Source organism: Lutra lutra, chromosome 11, assembly GCF_902655055.1.
Source record: "Lutra lutra chromosome 11, mLutLut1.2, whole genome shotgun sequence".
In the NCBI taxonomy this organism is placed as follows: domain Eukaryota; kingdom Metazoa; phylum Chordata; class Mammalia; order Carnivora; family Mustelidae; genus Lutra; species Lutra lutra.
In genome coordinates, this window is record NC_062288.1 from 16818313 (window position 1) to 16841573 (window position 23261).

The 23261-nt window shown below is 42.8% G+C and overlaps 1 protein-coding gene across 18 annotated transcripts in view; it reads left to right on the forward strand.

Annotated features, from left to right (window-relative positions):
• Positions 1-23261, forward strand: part of NRCAM (neuronal cell adhesion molecule) — a 278943-nt gene that overhangs the window by 135890 nt on the left and 119792 nt on the right. For all 18 annotated transcript variants that reach the window (XM_047695028.1, XM_047695038.1, XM_047695034.1 and 15 more), the window contains exon 3: positions 5763-5836. The gene's annotated coding sequence lies outside the window, so the exon portion shown is untranslated. The remainder of the gene's footprint in view (positions 1-5762; positions 5837-23261) is intronic.

The window sequence follows — 23261 nt, forward strand, 5'->3', positions numbered from 1 at the left end:
TGGCGCGTCGGTAGACAGCCAGCCATGACAGCACACTGGAGTTCTGGGTTTCTATTTATGGTTACGGTAGTTGCTCCTCGTAAACCATGAAATGTACCATGGCTGTCCTCCAAACTGGTACAGCAGTGTATGTGACAGTCTGATTGCCAGGGCCCCGACAGTAAGTAAGATGGTGTGTATCCAGCAGGCCGTAGATGAATGTCATTTGCTCTCAATTGGATGTTCGCCCCCGTCTACAAGGTAGCAAATGATAATGTCACTTGAAATAGTCTTCAGCTTCTGGGGGCGGCCGGTCTTCAATCTGTTTAATTTGATTTATCAAGGGATCAATGGTTTCCCTTCTCTGGAAGGTCAAGCTTGACACATTGGTTTACCTGACAAGTTCCGATCAGAAGGGGTCCCTGACATTTAAGAGGCCCCGGAGTTGGTCCCAAGTCCCAGCAACATTACTAGTCTTGAAAGAGTTGTCTGTACTTGATGTCAAACTTGGGGCTGGACGTTAGGACCCAGTGTCGCTGGATCCCCAGCCAGTCAGGCGGTGGAGGAGGTGGCTGTCTGGGGGCCATCCCCCTCCCAGAGGTACTAGTTGAACCTGCTTTATTCCGGGCCATACTCTCTGCTTTTTGGAATGTATTTTGTTTCATAGGTTGCTGAAATGATGAGAACTGGGTTTCAAGATGGTTTTGGCTTTCTGCCCTGCTGAGCTGAATTAGGCTGCTGGATGACAGGCATGCCCAGAGAAACCAAAGAGAAATGCCAATTTTAATAGGGTTGTTTGTTTATCCTTTTCTCTCCAGTTAATAAGTATGAATGGACCCCAAATTCAGTCCAAGGATCACGTCAAAGGCAGGAAGTTAAGAGAAAAAAAGAAGAGTTTGGGGGTTAGTTCATGATTCTGATACTAAAGTTTTGTTAAGACCAAGATGAAAAATAAGTTTGTAAATTACTATCATTTCATACCACTAAAAGCACAATTTCACATCCTACGTAAACACGAAATAGTACAAGTATATGAATATATTGTTACCTGTAAGGTTTTCAAAACTGTGTCCTAAAAAGTATTTCTCAGCTTCTTTAAGATTGTAAACAGGAAATTAAATTGTCACAGTTGAAAACAGAATTGCCTTGAGGGGTCAAATGCTTGATATTTTAATGTAATCTGCCCATTGCCATATCACCAATAAAGCCAGCTTTTAGAAATCTACCTGAAAGAAACCGAAGACTAATATTAGCATTTTTAATGTCCTCACAGTTGTGCCTGAGAGTATAAACCAAATGAGGTTTTAAGTGTTTTTGTTTGCTGTTACTTTTTACCTCCTAGTGTTTGCAATAACAGATGTTCAGTTGCATTGAATGTTACAGGTTCTCATTTCCAACCAAACCAGCCCAAAACAAAACAAAACCAAATCCTGCAAAAAAATTCATGCCAGTTAATAGTTTGATTTCCTTTGGAGCGATTACAAAATTCATTATGTTATTTATCCATGAGTGGCTAAGACAAGCATTCACTTTCTTGAATTATTGAATTTTTTTTAATATCATACTCATGCACCATTGAATTACCGTGTGTACCATGGCCTTTGGGTTTTTTCATATATATACATATATATATAGATAGATAGATAGATAGATAGATAGATAAATCTTTTTTTTTAACCTAGATGTTATTTGTCTTTTCTGAAGGCTACTTGTAAATTATATCAGAGCTCATCTTGACCTTTTGACTTAGGACTGGTTTGGTTTAATAGGATAAGTTGATTGTATTTTGGTTAAAAAAAGTTGAGTTGTTACTTTGTTATTAGAAAAATAATCCTTAGCAATGATGTATTACCCCGTTCTGTCAGAGTGATGAAAGCCCATTGACACAGTTGTCAAATCAAGAGTAATGAATGTAACAAGAATTCATTCCCTAGAAATGTTTGGGATAATTGCTGACATGGTAATACAATTAATACGTAGTCTTTTGGTTGTCCTTGCAAGGGCTTGGCATTTCAGTAGTCACAAGAAAGTTGAAAATGAGGCCTTGTGCTATCAATAATATATATAAGCAAAGATAAAATAGTTTTCCCACACAATGTCTGTGGGAAACCATACCCACACAAAATTACATGAGTGTTCTTTTCAGGACATTTTGCCCTGAATTGAATGATACTAAAAACGATTCAAGCTTATTAAAAGAACCACATTCCTTTGACGTCTCTTTAAAGTTCAGGTGCAGTGGGGGAGGGGAGGAGGTGGAGGGATGGGGTAATGGGGAGATGGACTGATGGATTGAGAAGAACATGTGTTGTAATGAGCACTGGGTGTTATATAAGACTGATGAATCACAGACTTGAACCCTGAAATGAATAATACATTATTATATTATTATTACATTATTATATATATATCACATATAATGTATATAATATATAATATAATAATTATATTACAATAATATAATATATAATTATAACATATACTTATAAATTATTATATATTATTACATTAGTATATTATATACAGCATTATAGTATATGTTAATTAATTAAATTTAAATTTTTTAAAAAAGTTATGTTCAAGAACATCTTCTTCCACACCATGCCCCGTAGGATTTTCAGACCTGCGTCTTCCATGAAGCATTATTAGTAAAGAGTATGCTTGGCAGAAAGGCAGAGGAATGAGAGGGCAGGCAGTGTTGCTGACACTTGGAAACCGTGGTCCGTGGGAGGTGGTGGCACCAGCTGGGACTTCGGGGGCATCCCACTAATAGCCGCTGAGGTCCCCCATTTGCGCGTGTCCTCCCTGCAGGTATCAGCCCTGTGGCCCACCCTCCTGCCTCCCCGACCCTCCTACTCTTGGCTTCCTCCATGCTTCCCATCAGTCTGGTCACTCCTTCCAAAAGCTTCCTCTTCCACTGCCCTCCCCATAAATCTTAGTAGCACCCCACTCCAAGTTCATCCTGGCTTCTCTCAAAAGCCATGGGAGGAGGTAGGAGAGGCACACGTTTTTGGATTCAGGCAGAAGCAGAATTACAATCCAGATGTAATATTTGGGAGTCGTGCAAGTAAGGTCATTTACTCGACCTCTCCGTGCTTTAGTTTCTGCCTCTCTGTCAAAGCGATGATGGTATTTACAGAGTATGTCACCTGCCATGCATATACCGGGTCTGGGACTTGGTGTAGCCACACAAATGTGGGTTCTCTTTGTCTTCCAGGTAAAACTTATGGAGAAATTAACTCTGTTGATGTGTGTCTTGAGTTGATTCTCTTCTGAACATTTAGCGGTAGCCTCCAGCTACCTGTGATAGAGATGTTCAGTGGTAGCTCCGTAGGGATGTGGTGTAGACGCCGCAGACGCAGTGAGGGTACCAAGAGAGTTGGGGTGAAGATTCCTTTTGGGCTTGGCTCCGCAAACTGGACCACTGTCGGTTTCTGTGGATCTTGCCACGTGCAAAAACTTGTCTTAGAAGAAAGAGACTTTAAGAAGGAAGGGGTAGGGGGCGCCTGGGTGGCTCAGTGGGTTAAAGCCTCTGCCTTCGGCTCAGGGTCATGATCCCAGGGTCCTGGGATTGAGCCCTGCATTGGGCTCTCTGCTCAGTGGAGAGCCTGCTTCCTCCTCTCTCTCTGCTTGCCTCTCTGCCTACTTGTGATCTTTGTCTGTCAAATAAGTGGGTGGAATCTTTTAAAAAAAAAAAAACAAGGGGAAGGCTATCCATTTGAGTTGCAAATTTGCCTTACCTTGATTATTTGGAGGCAAAGAATGGTGGTGTGTTTCGGCCAGTAACCCAGAAAGGATACATTCTGCTCTGCCTTTGAGCTTCCCAAAGGAGATACTCATAGTGGGGATGTTGACAAAGCAAGACAAAATAACAACATATTATTAGCCGAGGCTTTGGTCTTGAGTTCCAGTGCAGAGCTCCATTACACCGGGCTGGAAGAACTGACAGAATCCTTTCCCCGGAGTGAAGTTGGCTTGAATGATCTGGAAACAAAGTACTCCATTAGGCAGGGTCAGAGTCCCTGAGGCCCAAAAGAATCACAGACATTAACACTGTAATGGTGAAGAGAAAGACTGATCCAAGGTCCATGTTCAGTAGCTTAGAAAGGGAAGGGGTTCTCTCATGTCACCTATGGCGCTGGGCTAAGCCATCTGCCTCAGGTTCTGGGCAGAACCAGAAACAGAGCCAAGCTGCCCCGGGGGAGGGAGATAGTGGAAAGATGGAGAGATGGGTGGGTGGAGGGGGAGAAAGGAGACTGCATCCACATGCTGACCTAATCAATTTTCACCTGTAAAGGTGCACACATGTGTTACACTTTTTTCCTCACTTATATTTATCAAGCGTATTGACAGATATATATGAAATATTCAATATGTTTGTTGGATTGAGTTATTATTGTAGACATGACTTTGGATTCTGGCAAACTCTTTCTTACATATTTCCAAGGAGTTTGTTTTTTTTTTAAAGTGGGAACTAAGTAACAGGGAAAGAAAACTTTGATTACTCTAAAATTGGTTTTAATTCCAAGGAGGAATCACTAACGTCAACAACATTTTTTTTTGTCCTGATAAAATATCATTGCATCAGATCTAATGAAAATCTATCAAGAGTAGTTTTACATGTCATTAAGATAAAGCTTTTTGCAACGTAGTACAGAAAATATTTTATAATGCACGCATAAACAGGAACATCTGAGATGATTACACATCTTTTTATTTTATTACCAGAATCACTTTGCAATTCATAGTTGTCTTAATATTTCAATGCAGTCGGGAGTTCCTGAATTGACATTTGTTTCTCTTCTCTGAAAGGTTTCTCAGAGGTCTGATAGTATGACTTCTGTTTCTGAAAATCTGAAGTCCAAAAAGCCACAAATCCTCCCTTAGAAAGTCCTGGGTGTCACTGAATTGGTTGTCTAAAAAAATGAAACCTAATGTGCTCAGCGGCAATTGTCCCATTCCCCGTCCATGCTGTCCTTTTCTGGCTAATTCTCAGCTGGAATATTTGCAAAGGAAACATTCAGGCTGAGGAGCGGGGAGTTGTCTCAGCTCAGGCTCTGGAGCTGCCATAGCTGAGCCTTTGTCATGGCCCCAGGGGCAGGGGAGGGGGCTCCTCTCCTCTTGGCTGCTCCCACCATCTCTTTAGGACCCTCACTGAGAACTTGGGGCCTTCTGAACAAAGTCAAAAGAATTCCTACTCTACTAAATGAAACACTTTAAGAATAACAACAGAAATAATGAGCCCACAGTAAGGAAGTATTTTACCACACCGTACATACGCATTACCAAAAAACCCTCTATCCCCCCGCACTGTAAAGAGGGAACAGATATGTCTCTTTCGGCTGGGTTGCATGAGGGGGATGGCCACCAGAGTATTAGCCAACTCTCTGTTGTCACTTTTTTTTAAAAATAAAGATTATTTATTTAATTATTTATTAGAGCAAGAGAGAGCACGAGAGGGGGGAGGATCAGCGGGAAAAGCAGGCTCCCCGCTGAGCTGGGAGCCCTATGCGGGACTCAATCCAGGGACTCCGGGATCATGACCTGAGCCAAAAGCAGTTGCCCAACCAACTGAGCCACCCAGGTGCCTGGCTGTTGTCACTTTTGATTGAAACCAGCAGAGATGTGTTTTGGCAAATCTATTCGTAATTTGTCTTTCCTTACAGGGCCCCCTGGTAATTGTGTTTCCCATCAGGGAGTTGGATGGAAGTTAATGTATTGAAAATCTGCTATGATTGATGACGAATGTCTTGTTAACATTTCCCCCACTCTTCGACCCACAGGGCAATGCCTCTTAGACATCTGGTTTAAAGAATTAAAAGGACAACTTCTTCGTACAGGAAGAACTTCTTCAAAGGTAGGGGTCTGTCTTCTGAAAAGGTTTACATTAGTAAAGAAGGGAACTATACCATAAAATGACATGATTATATATTATTATTGCCATAATTAATACTTTTCAATCCAGAAAGTAAAGATGGGGAGTAGGAATGAAAGATAGGGAGTAGGAATATGTGTGCAAAAACATTAATCATACTGCTTGTCAAAGGGGACGGATGGGTGAACACACAGCAAAGAAAACCAGCCCTTCGTGTCCTTCCATAGTAATGAGATTTTTGTCTTACTAAATCATGAATCATAAAGTTCAGAAAATAGCAGAGTGAAGGCATTGCCAGTAAACAATATGTTTCTGAAGGAATTCAAGATTGAAAATGATAAGGAGTCATTTACAAGAAAAGAGTTTTCTTTTTAATTCCATCAGGTGTCAGAAAATCTCCCAAGAATATACTTACCCGTACATAATTTTTGTTGTCTCACAGTGAAGTCCAAATAATACAAAAGTCTGTTGGGAAAGTTTAAATGTTACTTTGATATGTGCTTTCTGCTTTGTAAATCAAATGCTCCCACCCCCACTGCCCATCCCTTTCCCGTTTATGTCACTTAGAATTATCAGCTCTAGAGCGGACTCTGCCAGGCCTGTGAGGCCTTCTGAAAAGCCAGCTATTATAGTATTGAACTTGATGAAGAATATCTTCCTCGGAGATCTGGAACATAGTTCAGAGACCTCTATCTCATAAGGGATGTATGAGAGCATGATTGTTTGAACATTCAGTCCTCTGCCCTCCTAGGTTCTATTTAGCAAATAAACTCTCAATAGATTTTAATTATGAAAAGAAGATTGTCTGCAAGATTTGGAGGTAGGAAAATCTTGCAAGCATGTTGTCTCTTGTCCTTGAGAAATGCTAAAATTAATCCATTCAGATGTCCTTTTCTGCTGAAGAGGAAATGATTCATGCCTCAGTTGAATTTGCTTCTTTTGTGCTCTATTAAAACTGATTTCATATAACTAATTATTATGGTGCTTCAAAATACTTCCCAGAAATCCCCAAAGCAGTAGCCTGGAAACTAAGAACGTTGCTTTGTAAATCAAGTAGCACACATTTTGTTCCGCTCTGAAGAGTTCTTGAAAAGTGAACATTAGTAAAGACTAGCAAAATGGCTGAGTTAAGTAGTCGAGACCAATACCAAAGAGACTTCATTTTCTATAAATGGGTCTTTTACTAGAAAGCTCTCTTTGTTAATGTAAAGTGATTTACTTTCGACCTACCTATACGCACCTCCTCCAACAAGTGTCCTTAATTCGTAAAATAAGGAAGGGTACGACCCCTCCAATCTCACAGGGACACGAAGTCTGGATGTCCCAAGTTGTTGGGATGTTAACAGTAATGGTGTTAAGTAAAAGTGGCCTATGATAAATCATTCGTATACTATATTATGTCAAGTCCTTCTAGAGGTAATATATTGTGTGATACCTAGGAGAGATGGAAAGACAGCAAGAACAGGAGCTTATTTGAAGTGGTGGTTTCTAGTAAAAGGGGAAGATCCACAAAGACGAGGCAAGGGGAGGGACCACCAGGGAGGAGTGTGTGGGGTCCTTGGAGGGTGGCGGGGGTAGAGCTCCGTAAAGGCTCTCATACTTTCAAGGACACTCTCCCACGGTTGTTCAGGACGTTTTCCTGGCTGGTTGCACTGTTTCCTCTTTCCTTCATTGTGAGTTATTTTACTTAAAATCTCTATCTTCCAGAGGCAGAAGTGAAAAGGTTCAGTTCTACCTTTCTCAGTACATTCTTCTCATGGATTGTTTTGGCTGGTCTTTTGTTGAATGACTAAACTGAGCTTAGAGTTGTGGGGCTCTCTTAGAGCCACTGAAATATCTCATTTTATCCTTGTGAATGATTTAATCTGGTCGAAACTAAATCCTGTGTGTCTTCTTCTGGTTCTTTTTCCAGTTCGTCCCTGAAACAAAGGCGCCCTGAAACTTCCCCAAATTCTGAAGCCCTCTTGTATTCAGAATGTCCCCAGGCTATTCAAGAGTTCAGTCCCTGACATTAGAATGAGAAAGTTTTTTTGTAGCTACTTGGAGTTTTCAGTAGTCTTTCCCACATTCACTAGTGTGCTGTGGTATCCACAAGATGTGAATGCCCATAACTGTGGTTCTCCTTCTCTCTGGAAAGCTCTACCGCTGCTGATTGGTATCCAGTCATGGATACAAACCACATTCCCCGTCATCATTAACACAATTGTGTAAATTATTGCCGCAGAAAAGAATTCTCCCCATCTGTTCTACCTGGCTTGAAAACCTTGGGTGAGCATGCAGGACAGCTAATGGCGGAATTTCCAGAAGCAACCAGAGTTGGGGGGTGGGGAAGGGGTGCCCCTCAAATCACTCTGTATAAATGATTTTCTAGAGCTCTGGCTGCACTTGCGTGAGTTTTGTTGGTTGTAACCATAATAAGTCTGAAGAAGAATCCTGCCCTGCTATACCTTTGTGTGTGTGTGTGTGTGTGTGTGTGTGTGTGTGTTATGTTAGTCACCATGAAGTACATCATTAGTTTTTGATGTAGTGTTCCATGATTCATTGTTTACGCATAACAGCACCCTGTGTTCGGTGCAATACGTGCTCTCCCTAATACCCATGACCAGGCTCACCCATCCACCACCCCCTCCTCTCTAAAACCCTCAGTTTGTTTCCCAGAGTCCATAGTCTCTCATGGTTCATCTCCCCCTCTAATTTTCCCCCCTTCACTTTTCCTTTCCTTCTCCTAGTGTCCTCCAAGTTATTCCTATGTTCCCCCAAGTAAGTGAAACCATATGATAATTGACTTTCTCTGCTTGACTTATTTCACTCAGGATAATCTCCTCCAGTCCCGTCCATGTTGATGCAAAAGTTGGGTATTCATCCTTTCTGATGGCTGAGTAATATTCCATTGTGTATATGGACCACATCTTCTTTATCCATCCGTCTGTTGAAGGGTATCTTGGCTCTTTCCACAGTTTCTGCCCTGCTATACCTCAAGGCACATTCCCATTTGGCAAGCGATATAAAAAGGAAAACCTGAGAGGTTATTGGAGTTATTTAATGATTATTTTTGATTAATAATCCAAAAGCTGTTCTTCCCCTTGGACTCACAGCCCTAACTTTTAAAAAATTATGTATACAAAGTAGGAGAATGCTATTGATATTTTGAGTAAATAATAATAGAACTGATAACAGTAAAAAGATTTTTTCTTATAATTAAGTTGATTTGTAAATGTGAATCCATTTTTTATGACAAAATGCAAAGGGACTACAGTTTTTAAGACTGTTTAGCAATGAGAAATCAAAATTTGTCCTACAGGATCACTGTAGAGCTGAGAAGTTTTATCTCACATTACTGAGCACCAGATTAAATCTAGAAGACACATCATCCACAAAAGGAATACTCACCTCACAAAATGAGAGATGAAAAGCACAGGAGTAAGAAGCTTCCCGGGGAAGCCTGGGACTGGTAGAAACCAGGACAGGCATCTAAAACGAAGCAAAGGATATTCGCCCCCTTTATGGCTCTATACCGGTCAGAATTGATTAGGTGTTTGGTCAGCTAGAAAACCAGAACGATCTTTTCTTGTACTTAATGGCTTCCTCCCTCTTCACCCTGACGTGTGCTGAGGGCGAGCTCCGGATTTCAATGCGGTGCCCACAGCTCTTGATTCGTTGGCCCGCTTGGACGGTCCCTCCATTGTGATCGCGGCTAACTCCGGCAGGGAGTGAGGGCTCAGCCCTGAACTCCAGGGAGCAAGAACGTTCTGTTCTTCCATCCCAGTGTTGTCTGCAACTTCCCTGTTGCCCTTTGGAGCCTGAGCAAAGCTCTGTGACCTGTGGTCAGATGGGAGCATATTAAATGTCCCATGTAGGGCGGCTGAATTACAATGCATTCCTGCTGTTGATCTCCGAGTTACTCTGGCCTCTGTGACTGAGGGACCTTTATTGATTAAGTTATTTCTGCCCCTTGCATCCTGGTCTCATAATTCTTAGGAGACGCCACCATTTTTCTCTGGAAACCTACCCCACTCCTCTCTTACTCTTCCCGCTGTTCAGCCCGAGAGCTGTCTCCAAGGCTCAGAAAGACACCTGAAGAAGGACCGAGGCATCCTCTCCTGGGAGGTTGTGGGAGGGGCGAGATCGCGCAAAGGTGGCAGAGTGGTGAGAAATGTCGCAGCATGTTTCGGTGGCCGTGACTGTCCGTGTGGTAGTCAGTAGAGGGACACTGCACACGTCATGCGTTCCTCCACTCCCTTTCCACTGTGGTCCGGTGGGAAGAAAGATCTGCTTTGGAGCCCAAAGGAGAAAATCGCCCCAGGAACTCTCATACAGGAAACTTGTCGCGACTTAGCATTTCTATGCCAGAGGGTTGATGCAGTGACCTTTGCAAAGGGATCTTTGGAAATACTGGATCAATATTTCTGGATCAGTATTTGTTCTCCCTGATGTACTTTTGGCTTAGTTTAAAATGTTTATTTTTATTTTTTTAAAAGATTTTATTATTAATTTGAGAGAGAGGGAGGGTGAGAGAGACCATGAAAGGGGAGAAGGTCACAGGGAGAAGCAGACTCCCCGCAGAGCTGGGAGCCCGATGCAGGACTCGATCTCAGGACTCCAGGATCATGACCTGAGCCAAAGGCAGTGGCTTAACCAACTGAGCCACCCAGGTGCACTAAAGTGTTTAAAACACTTAGTTTTAAATGTTTAGGGCTAGCGGGCTATGGACTTTAACTTGAGGGCTCCCTGAAATCATCAGAACTGGACCACTCCGGAGGGGGACACTGTCCTGTGACCCTTGTTCCCAGCAAGTGCAACCCTGACTGAGATAACCCCGCCCCTGGAGAAGGATAATCAGAAATGGTATCCCTTACGCATTCAGACTTAGCATATTGTCGTTCAGCAGTCTAATGACCAAAATTAATGTTCATTGAACTCTGTAGGCCATAATATACTGGGTCAGATTATACCGGAAAGCCCTAAGTGTTCAGGTGAACAAAGATAGAGATGTGTGCCTGGGTTCTGTGGGTGCCATAGCCGACCCCTTCCTTCCAGCATCTGGACATTTCATCCCTGGCTGCCTTCAGAGGGAGTCAGATCCTGACAGGAGGGTTATCTAGGGAGCTACCCAGGGGGAAAATGAAGCCCAGCGTGGAGCAGGAGGCCAGGCCCAGGCCCCTGCCAGTGACGCAGTATGTTGCTGTCGCGTCTGACTGCGCACACAAACAGATGCTTGGACTTCCTCTTCTTCTTCTTCTTCTTTTTTGCTTCGCTTTGTTTTGTTTTGTTTTATTTTGCCTTTCACGACAGCATCTGTTTTGTGAGGCAAAGGAAAAAAAAATCCCTTGGAAGGCTGCGAGTTTTCATATCTGCAGAATGCATTTCTACAGCTTTTGTCAAACTTAGCGGCTCTGTAAAGCGTCTTTGTTTCTGGCTGACTGTCGCAGAAAGCAAGTCCATAAACTAGCGCGCATACAGGAGAGAATGATTCCTATTGAAAGAGTCGAGTAGGATATGGGGCATGGGGCTGGTCGTGAAAAGGGTTTTGTTTCTTGGAGCACGGTGGAAATCCACATTCATATCGCTGCTCCCGCGTTCGTTAGCATGCACGGTTAGACAATGGGGCATGCCAGCCGACGTGGCGGTGTTGATTAATGCATTCCTTGAACGTGTTGATTAATGTGTTCCTGAAATGCCTCCTAAGCCCCAGCCTGCACCTGAGGTGTGCAGGACAGGCCTCCCCGCCGGCTGCCACGGCGCTCCTGCGAACCCATTTGCGCCCAGGTCTTCCGTGTGTATATTTCACACCCATGCCATTCTGGATAAAACCACAGATCTAGCCGACTTTTTGCAGAAACACTGTCCTCTCCCAAAAGTGTCTTACCCTATAATCTAGCCTGAGACACCATCAACTCTGAAGTTCACAGAAGGAGTGCTCTTCTGGCCGAACAAATGTTGGGTGCCCTCTGTCTGTCCCACAGATGATTCCACCCTGATTTTCATTTTCGTTGTTCTCAAAGTTTTTGTAAAGAGGAAAAGCTGAAAATACTCACAGAGCGCAGTTCTCCCTTGAGTAATCCAGGAAGACAGATGCAAATGGACAGACCATTAGACACGTGGTGCACTTGGCATCTCAGTTGGAAACCCACTCTTCCCGGGGACGGGGATTCCCATCGGTGCAGCGAGGCTAATTCCCTTTCCAGCGAGGCTAATTCCCTTTCCAGGCGGCTTCATTCAAGATTGTGACTTCGCTTGCTTTATTATGGATTCCCAACCAACCACTAATTCTTTTTTGTAGAAATTGTTTCTGGAAAGCCTCATTTTGGTGAGGTTCTGCCTGGCTAATTGTTCGGAAAAGATGAGCTTGTAACATTTTTTGTTTGTTTAGTATCTTTCACTTGTTATTTGAGTCATAAGAATTCTACTGCTACTTTAAAATTTTTCTGACCCTAGAATTCTCAGCAAGATGACAAAAACTGATGAGAAAGCCAGGTTCTCAAATGATGAGAGAATGTCTGAATGGCTCAGTGGTGTTGCCCACTACCTTGAGGCTTCCAGCTATGAGGCATTTTAATAGAGGAAACTGTCAGTGTTACTGAATAAAACTACTTTCAACTTCAGGAAAAGCAAAGTGAACAGCTTTATCCTGAACAAGTGGGGACTTTTATGTATTAGAGAATTACCATATGAAACTATTACACACAGAAGTGGCGAAGTCACCTGTATTAATCCCGTTTAATTATTGGCATGAAATTAATGGCAAAGGATGACATTCTGATATTTTCAGGAATAAGACTTCAGGGAAAATTCTTTATTCCATTTACTTTGGCAGTTCATAGAACACATGACTTCTATTATTTGCTTAATAACATCTAACCCCAAATTACCATGTTTTAAAAATATTTAGTTATACGTCTGTCTCACAAGGAACATTTGTCAGAAATGAAAAAGTAAAATGTGGGCTCACTTCCTTGGCGCTGGTAGACATAAACTTCTCTTTTGTAGCTCAAGCTACACAGAATATGTGTTTAAATCCCTATAATGATGTGGAAGACATTCTTAGGAAAACCAATCTACTTGATTTTTTAGAGAACCTTTAATTACATGTTTAAAAGAGAAATACACCGAAATAACTGGGAGGACTTCACATATGTGATTAGACATGCATTTTCTTAGTGAGCTTGAATTCTACAAGAATTGAGGGGGGAGACAAAGAGATGCAGCGAACATGATTAATCCGTTTTTCTGCAAAGCTTTTGGTACTGTACTGAATAAAAGCTTTGCTGACAGAAGCTGTTAGCCTGGTGAAGGAGAGGCCGTAGGAAGAGGTTATAAAAGGAGAGACTGGAAAGCAGAGAACATTCCACATGGAAAACGAGAGCAGGGGAAATGGTTTCTGCAAGTCTGTATTTATTTTGTTGTCAGTAAGCACAGAGAGCATGTAGTTAAAGTAGTTTCCTAAATGACTTTGTTCCTGAGGGGGCGGGGGGAAAGAGAAAGAAAGAAAACCAGAAAAAACAAACAACAACCGAAAAACCCCACCTAAACAAACAAAAAAAAAAGGCACAAAACAAAACTGAGAAAACAATTTGACAAATATAACTAGACGAAACTACTGCAAATGATCTAGAAAATACGTCTAAGTTCCAAGTGTCCTATAAAATATTTCTCTGTTATTTAACATTTCCCTGTTTTAGAGAACCCAATGACAGATATGCTTTAGTATTAAAAGAAAAAAAAAAGAAAGTCTTCAAATTGATTTGTTGTGCAAAATAACAAATCATTTGACTGGTATATATTTTTGAAGGCTCTTAAAAGCTTTCTTGCTGTAGAGGGGTAGGAGAAAAGGAAGTATGTCTTAGACAGCCTCTCACACCATCATGGGTACTTAGTTCATGCTCTGTAAATATTTGTTGAATGAAAATGAACACTTGTCATGCACCAATCCCAGAAGTCATCCCCAGGAAAAACTTTCTCCTTAATTTTCTCTCCAGGTCTTCAAATGTATTGCTGATGGTTGTTGCTTACCCAGGGCTGCTTTATGGTAAATTGATACACACTTTCATTTTTCTGAAAACAAGCCTTTGAACACTAGTCTTTTTCTTCTGTAGAGCAGCCCACAAGTTCAATAAGAAAGTAGATTTCAAATATTTCCATTATAATGGACTTGCTGATTCTGTCCAAATTATTATTATTGTTTTTAAAGATTTTATTTGAGAGAGAGAGCACAAGCAGGGGGAGTGGCAGGCAAAGGGAGAAGCAGGCTCCCTGCTGAGCAGAGATCCTGATGTGGGACTCCATCCCAGGACCCTGGGATCATGACCTGGGCTGAAGGCGGATGCTTAACTGACTGAGCCACCCAGGCACCTCTGTCCAAATTATTTTTATCACTGCAGTGTAGCGGCCTTGTTCCAGTAAGTGCTCAAGTGGACATGGAAGGGTGTGGAAAGAGTGAACAATTCAAAGACTTTCTTTTATAAGACACATTCCCCTCAGCTGAGAGTCAAGCATTGTTTTTCACAAGTAGAATGTTCAGTAACCACCGAATGACCTATGAGACCATGGCCAATATCTGATCCTAGAATCTTACCACTTAATTGAGAATAAATCAAAGTTTATTCTGGACTTATTTGGGTTTCCTTAATACAAATAAAATACTACTTACAAGACCTACAAATAGTGCTGACCATCTCCATTCACAAACATCGTTGATTGCTTTTTATATGCAGGGAACCATGACAGGTTCTGAGAATGCAGCCTGCCTTCTACACTATGGCCCTTGCCCTTCAATGACTCTTTAGTTATATAACAGAAATCAGCTGTTCACATGCACATCAAAGGAAAGCACAGAGTAGCATTATTGACGGTTAAACGTACAGACTGAAAGTGCTTGGGGACGTCGAAGGAGCAGTGACCACTAGATAGAGACTGACAAAGATTTATGGTTGATTTGAACTTCAACTGATCCTTGAAGGAGGAATGGTTCTGAAGCTAGTTCAGAAATTTTTTAAATAAAAAAAAGAACAGAAATTCCAGAGGTGGGGGGGCACCTGTTCATTGAGTATCCCACTCTTGGTTTTGGCTCAGGTAGTGATTCAAGGTCTGTTCAGGTTGTGATCAGGGTCCAGAGATCGAGCCCCACCTCACGCTGCGTGCTCAGTGGGAAGTCTGCTTGATATTCTCCCTCTGCCCTTCCTTCTGCGCGCTTCTCTCAAATAAATCTAAAAAAAAAAAAAAAAAAAAAGAAAGAAAGAAAAGAAAAGGAAAGCAATTCTGGAGGGGGAAATGGCCCAGTCTTGAGTAGGGGAGGGAGATTAGTGTGGTATTTGAATGGCAAAAGAAAAAAAAACAGGTAAGCAAATTAGAGCAGAAGGTAGACCTAAGTAAAAAGCAGTTGAAAGTGACTTAGGAGAGGTTTTTGTTCCTTCTTTCTTTCTTTAATGAATGAATAAACATTTGTTCATTCATTCCTTCGTGAATGAGCTAATATGTTTCAGACATCAAAGGGTAGCGGGCAAGTTATACATGGAATGTATTGAACACAGTAATAGCAGCATGGTGTCGTTAGCCCCCCAAAAGTAAAAATAATAACAGTGTATATGTGTGTGTGTGTGTGTGTGTGTGTGTGTGTGTGAGCGTGTGTGCCTATAACAGTGTAATGGTGATACAATGTGACCGCACATGGTCACATGGTGAGCAAATGTGACTGCTCTGCAGGGGGGCAGCAGGAAAAACCGGGAGGAGGAACACTGAGGATGAGTAAGCATCTTGCAGGCAGAGGTGGAGAAGGAGGTCCCAGCTGTGAGCAGAGTCGCAGTAGATCCCCTTGAAGGCTTGCGGTTGATGCCCTGGTGTATGACTGAAGGTGCTGTGAAGGCGCGTTGGAGATGGCTCTCTGGGCCAGGAGCTTGGGATAGGTTGTGGGATTCCACGTAAGGATTCTGAGTAAGGGCGTCACGTGATCAGATCTGAGTTTGGAACAAACGCCCTGGTAACCTGCATACCTGGGTGAAATTGGAGCCGCTAAGCTGGAGAGCCTGATGCAGGGTCCTCGCAGAGAGCCTGCAGAGAGACAGTTGACAGCAGATGGAATGGACCCATATTCTGATTAGGAATGAGAAATGAGAAAAGCAAGCCCCGACCACTGGCTTGAGACACTGGGTGGTTGGTGGTGCTCCTGAGTGGACTAGAAGGGGCAGAAGGGCTGCTCTGGGGAAGAAGATAGGGTTTTGTCATGAATATGCCAAGTCTGGAATATGTCAGATTATGACTGTACCGTATGGAGTTTGAATTACATTCAGTTATGAACCTGTTATGGTCTTGAGTGAGAAGTGATGTCTGCCCAACCGTTGTTTCGAGAAAGTTCATCTGGCATCAGTATTTTAGGAAAATTTCATGAAGTACCATTAAAGATGAAGAAAGCACGTAGGCAGTTAGTGCCGTGGTGGGTGCGTGAGGACAGAGACCCCAAAATGTGGAGAGAGGCTTCGAGAATGGCAAGCAGACATGCCAGGCAGGGGTCAGCAATCTGCAGCTGGAGAAGAGCAGAGCCTTGCCTTTCCTTGTCTTGTTTAAACCCAACCAAGAGTTTGTCCCATTGTTCCCTGTACACAATCTCAGTGGAGACATCTCTGCCTGGGGTGAGTTTCATCTCTGGAACTCAGGGATCTGGGTTGGCAACAGTGATAAGCATCCCAGGTTGTCCTCAGAATCCATACACATATTTGAAAGAGGTAGGTGGTGGTTTCCCATGGCCCACGTGCGAGAAGAATAAACACCATCAGTCATGTCCAAGAGAAGAACTGGCTGTAGAAACCAAAAGGTCAAAAACTCTTATTGACCAGAAGACCTAGAATGTACACAATTCAGACTGAAATGACTTTCTCAGAGAGTGATCTGAACAAAGAAAATTTTGCCAAGGGCAAAACTGAAGGAAAACAGTACATAGCATTCCCCAGGGTCACTGGAAACATTTTTTTGAAGCAATAACATGGGACAATATGTCATTATTACTAAGCAGACCCATTTGTGTCCAGCATAAGGGGGAAAAGAGCTGCATTGTTTCTGTGCTCGTCATGTTCGTGGCCGTGGTTTTGTCTGTTCCGTGGTCACTGTTTGGAAAGGGAGGTCACTTAGACATGTGCCAAATGACTGAAGTGGTATTTCCACGAAACATTTCCATTTTAATAATTCTTTCGTATTTGTAGATGAAAAATGGCTTAACCCTAGGGCATATGCTAAGATGAATCACAAAGCTCAGAAATTTTGTCCTGAAGTGATGAGTTGGCTGTGAAGGGAATTCACAGGTACTTATGGACAAATTCTGGCATCATTAATGCCTCAAATCATAATTTTAAATGCCCAAATCATAATTTATATTCATAAATTTTTAATTTTGAGCTCCTGGGTAATCAAAACTCTTACCACTGGCCATTCATCTTCTCTCTCATCAATCACACGGAGAAGAACTACAGTTTTTAAACAACAGAAAAATTACCAAAATTTCCTTTCATTTATTTATTTTAGCACTATCTTATTAGCTTGTATCTGACCATTTTATTTCTCACGTAGATAGGATAAGCAGAGAAAGTCCCCAAATCTGACATGGCACTCCTTTCGATTATTCCAGAATCGTGGGATGAGAGAGTAAGCAGTTATGTGGTTCATGCACTGGGGGGCGGGAGGGGAGTGTCCCCCAGCCTGCTTCCTTCTGCAGCTCTAGACGTTAATGTTAAGTCTTGTGGCTAATGGCCCCCAGCTGCATGGTACCAATTCCTCATCAGTTCCTGTTCTGGAAGTCATATTGGTGATCCATGCGGGCCTTGGAACCTATTTTCTGGAAAATTAATACTTTTAAATATTTCTGTAAATTTTATGGAAAAACCCTTCTGATTTGTTTTCCACATATTACTTGCATTGTTTTCAGTCTGGCTGGCCTATAACGTGCTTTGGCATCTATAATGAAATTAATTCGCTTCCTGGTAAAAGGAATGGGAAATGTTTTGTTAGGATATACAAGAGCACTGATTTTAAATTGTTCAGATTATATAGAATTCTTTGCAAGTGATGTCAGAGAGTCCATTACAATTTAAATTCATTTTTTAAATCAAAATTATGCTTTATCTTCTCGGCATTATAGAGCTGTGCCTTGTATACCCCTTCAATGTAATTAATGTTTTGCCTCTATTTATAGAATATAGAGAATCTTCAACAGTTTCCTTTTTTATTGTTGTAAATAATTATTTTTAAGGAGCGTTTTGACTGAAATCTAGTTCTATTGAAATATATTTTCAAAGTAAAATTTGTTCCCTGAATAAAATGTAAAAGTAAAACAGAATTTGTTATTATTTATTTATTTTTAAAGATTTTATTTATTTATTTGACAGAGAAAGCAAGAGAGCACAAGCAGGCAGAGCAGCAGCGGGAGAGGGAGAAGCAGGCTCCCCACTGAGCAGGGAGCCCAGTGCGGGTCTCGATCCCAGGACCCTGAGATCATGACCTGAGCCAAAGGCAGAGGCTTTAACCCACTGAACCACCCAGGCGCCCCCAGAATTTGTTTTTTAAAGAGGAGTTTCTATTGCTGAGTTGACAGTGTTATATTTTGGCCGAAAGTATTCGAATGCAAAGGCATTTCTTTTTCACGCTTGAGCTTCTCTTGACTCCTGAAGCCGTTTAGTGCCACACAATCAGCACCATCATTTCAATTCTACAATAAATTATGAAAGAAAATGAAAAACACCCTAAGTGGTAAAGGCAGATCTGATTCAAATTTTATTTCCTCCTGGCCTCTGTGCCTCAACCGGGGCAGACCTTTGCCATCCCCAAGTCTGGAACTACTGGTTTGACCTGTTCCTGTTTCAGTGTTGCCCAGAGGGGAGCGCAAGCAGCACTGAGCAAGTTATTTTCTTGAAAGGTCTCAGCTTATCTGGGGATGCGTCTGTCTGATGCTTCTCCATTACGTTCGCCTATAGGTATGACATGGTGGCATTTTTAGAAAATAGATCTTTATTGTAAAAATAGCATCTGAGATCCTCTAAGGCCCTATTCCATAAAGACAGATTAGTTTAATTTCATATATTTGAATGTCTTCCCAATGGTGATGGCCCTTCTTCAATATTTAATCAGGTAAAATTAACACGATGTTATAATAACAGTTGAGAATAATTAAAATAGGTCCAAAGCAGTATTTTTTTAAAAAAATATATACATCAAGTTTGTTTTTTTCCAAGCCTGTGCCTATACAAAATGTCAGCCAAAGTTTGTGGAAGTATTAAATTAGTATGCAGACAGTCATCCATGAATAGTGGAACTGAGTATCCCCAGTAAGACTTATTCTGAAAACCATTATGTTCTACTACAAAAACAGGCACCACTGATGAGGCTTATCAAGGGTCAGGCATGGTCTAAGCAGATTATGTGCTTTGTCCCATGTCATCCTCTCAGTTACTGTCCTTATTTTATAGAGGAAGCAACTGAGGTTCCCATCGCCCATGAACACACGGCTAGAGAACGGCAGAGCACGGATTCCCACCTAGTGAGTCAAGGCCCAGAGCTCTGTGCTTCACCCGCCGCCCCTCCGCCTGAGCGGGAGACGTGTCCACATGGACACCTCATTAGTTCTTAAGGAAAGCCCTTGGCCTTGGGAGTGCTGATCAGTGCGCCAAGCGTATGTGACAAATAAGGTCTCATATGGAGGTCAAAGCTGTTACCTTGCTGCCCATTCACATCAAAGGATGAATCTAAAGGCTGTCAGGGCTGTCCGCGTGCACCTGTGGTTCTTAATATCCATTCCATGCTCGGGCATTGTATAGAATAAATGACTGCGCCTGAAAGAGAAAAAATACCTCCAGGCCAGATGATGCAATGTGGTTGGAAAGGCCTCCCTGAGGCGAGGTGGTTTAATAGTAGTGCTGGGCATTCTTCTCCTAGTGGGACTGATTATATCTGAAAAGAAAAAAAAAAAAAGAAAAGAAAAGAAAAGAAAAAGGGTTTGGAATTCTTGGCTTCAGTGTGGTTTGCTCACAGGTATGACAGCTGTCCACACGAGTAGAACTTGCGTTTTGTACCTTGTCACCCCCCAATGTCCAGTGCCACCTCCCCCTTCGTAGGTCTCTTCCAAAGGAACCTCTGCAGGAGCTCTTCACACAGGATTCAAAGGCGCTCACTGTCGGCTGCTTTGCGAAACCTGATACATGTTTTAGATGGGACTCCCTACTCTTTTCCTGGCCCCTTCCCATCCTGACCCAGTGTTTGTGTTTTGTTTGTCTTTTAAAGATTTTATTTATTCATCTGAGAGAGAGAGAGAGAGAGAGAGAGGCAGAAAGAGAGAGAGAGAGAGCAGGGGAGAGAGGCAGAGGGAGAGGAAGAAGCAGGCTCCCCTCTGAGCAGAGATCCCAAAGCAGGACTCCATTCCAGGACCCTGGGATTGTGACCTGAGCTGAAGACAGATGCTTAACCATGGGAGCCACCCAGGTGCCCACAGTGTTTGTGTTTTAATAGAAGAGTCTAGAAAATTAATAGCCCTGAAGATCTAAAGGAAGGAAAATGAAATCCTCTCATTCAATCCAAGTAGTATAATTCCACACTGGGCCTTTTTCTATTTTGGGCAGGGGAGCCCGGGCCACAAATCCCTTAAATCACCACGTAGAAGAACCATCTACTCAAATCTCCCACTTACTTAGCTTCTAGTAATTTCAGTGATGCCTTTTAGACAAGAGTCACGATAAATATGTACTTTTTTCTTAAAATATGATCATCAGGAATAAAGGATGGCTTTGCAACCTGCATTTTATTTAAATTCATATTTCATTGTATTCCTTATCTCTTTATTTCCAAGTGTTTCATTCTGGATATTACTTACCTTTCTCTGTAGCCTAGTGAAGTTTGTGTAAAGCCAAAGCCCTTGCCTTGGCCTCACTCTGATTCTTCTCCCTTGATTCTGCTCTTGGTCCTTTGGCTCTTCGATGTCCCTTGAACAAGCTAGACACCCTCCTGCCTCAGGGCCTTTGCACTCTGGTTCCCTCTGTCTGGAAAGCTCTTCCTGACTATGTCCCCACAGCGTGCTGCCTCTTCTTCCGGTCTTTGCTCAAATACATGTTATGGTGAGCTGCTTCCTGCTCCCGCGGTGAGCAGGTGTACCTGTGCACGTGTACACATGCATACACAGACAAACATTGGAACCCTATCTCCCTCTCCAGTTTTATTTTGTTCTTCGTAGTACTTACCGCAAACTATATAATTTACGATTTATGTTTTTGTTGTTATCTATCTCCCGCCACTGGAGTATAAAGTCCATGAGGGCAGGAACTTTTGCCTGCTGTGTTCAGTAGTGTATCCAGCACGAGGAAGAGTGTCTGGCTTGTAGTGGGTACTTAATTTGCTCAATGAATGACTGAAGGAAGACTTAACGGAAATTCGGAGTTCCAGCCCTTTGTCAGATAAGGTCACTAGCTGCACAAGTCCTGCCTGACTTTGGTGTAACAGTGACTCCTCAAGGTTCCGAAATGCCATGGTGTAGACCTTCGCTGACTCACAGCTTCTGCTAGCTGGAGGAAAGGGTAGTGTGGCTTTCCATTGTTGAATGCGGAGGTGGAGTTGGAAGACAATCAAAAGAAATGTTCCTCTCATTCTTTGGAGCAAACGAACAAATCTAGCATTTGTTTTGGGGAGAACAAATGCTCCTCGCAAAGAACAGAAACTGTTCCCAAAATCTTTGAAGTATGTCACTGATCCTTGAACCAGTAGCTGAAGAAGCAAGTATCCTAGGGACAAACATGGGCTTTGTTGAGATGAAAGCTAATCATAAGTTTACAAAAACTGATTGGGCATTTGGCTGGTGACTAATTCCTGGCAGTGACACAGAGGAGGCTCTCAATGGGCCCAGACACACATATTTTAAGTAAAGACCCTTGTCCTCAAAGACATTGAATATTTTTGCCTACTGCTCTCTTTTAGATAAAAATAATGCGTTGCTCAAGATATAAATAACATTGAGGATTCTGCCAAAGACATAGAAGTTTCTATACTGGTAGAGGGAAACATTACTTGGGGAGAGGGATTATCAATTTTTAAGAGGTTGTTTTTCCCCCCTATAATTCATTTAATTTGCTAGTTGTAAAACCACAAGATACCACATGAATTAGAACAATATTCCCAGCAGTCCCCCAATCGCTGGGTCTGTGTTTTGTGGTATGAACACCGAAGCCAGTTTGTTTCCTATCAATGCAGTAAAAATCTTTGTCAACCCCCAAGGCCTGCCCTGATGCTGCATTGGCCTGGTGATTTCAGGATGCTAGTAGCTGCCTGCCCCCCTGCCCCCGTAGCCTCCTGTCTCTTGAAAACACACCCCAGCCTACTGGCTAGGACCTAAATCTCACCGACCGGACCTTATTTCCTTAATTCCGTTCTATATTTACTGTGTGGCTACTGCTTCAATCACATCAGACATGGTGGGATGGGGGGGGGGGCAACCGGAGTGGTGGCCTATATAGTCCCATATGCCAGGGACTTTAAGCTTCGATCCTGTCCAAATGAAACCTGTGAGGTCTCATCCAGGGATGAGTTCGGCTCTGCCCAGGGAAAGCTATCAGGATACACAGTACCTGATGGGAGGGAGAAAAACTAGCACCTGAGTAAGAAGAAGTGCTCAAATGGAAAGTGCAGTGGAGGAACTTCTCCCGTTCCTTAATTCTTTGGAAATCCAGTCTTGTTCACTAGATGTGGGGATAGAAGGTTGCCAGTTGCTTGAGAACCTGTGGTTCTTTAATTACCTGCTTTTTGGTCCTTCTGAAGATTTTGAAGGGTGTGACGGGGCATCAGGCCGAAGGGCAGATTCCCCGTCAGTAACCGGTAACCGTGTGAAAGGAAGAGTTAGCCTTTGCCGGTCGTAGATCACCTCCGGGAATGCAGCGTGGCCCAGTGCGCTCCCCAGCCAGGTTCGCAGGAGCCCTTCTCAAATAAAGTCATGCAGAATCCCACGTGATGACCCAGAGAGGAGCTCAGCTGCCCCGGGGCCCCTTTGCTTGAGCCTGTTGTCAGCACCCTGAGGATGCTCTGCCCCGTGAGGCCATCCCCCAACACAGGATACTGACCACGGCGTGGCACACTGACCACAGAGGTGCCACGGTGCTTGTCACAAATGCTGTCCTCCACCCATGGAAGCAGGGATGGTTTTGCTTGTTTTCACGTGTACAGTTGCAAGAGGCAGACAACCAGACAGCTGAGTCCTGCTTCTGCCAGCAGCAAGTAAGAAGCAGGGAGGAGTAACTTCACCACTCTGGGCCTCACTTTGCTCATCTGTACAATGGGAGGTTTGGGGAGAGGTGGAAGAGACTCACCCGTATGCAAAGGACCTGGGAGAGGGTAAGCCCCCAATAAGGAGGGCTTGTTTTAAAAGTCAATAAAACTTGATCCCACTTCTCCGATC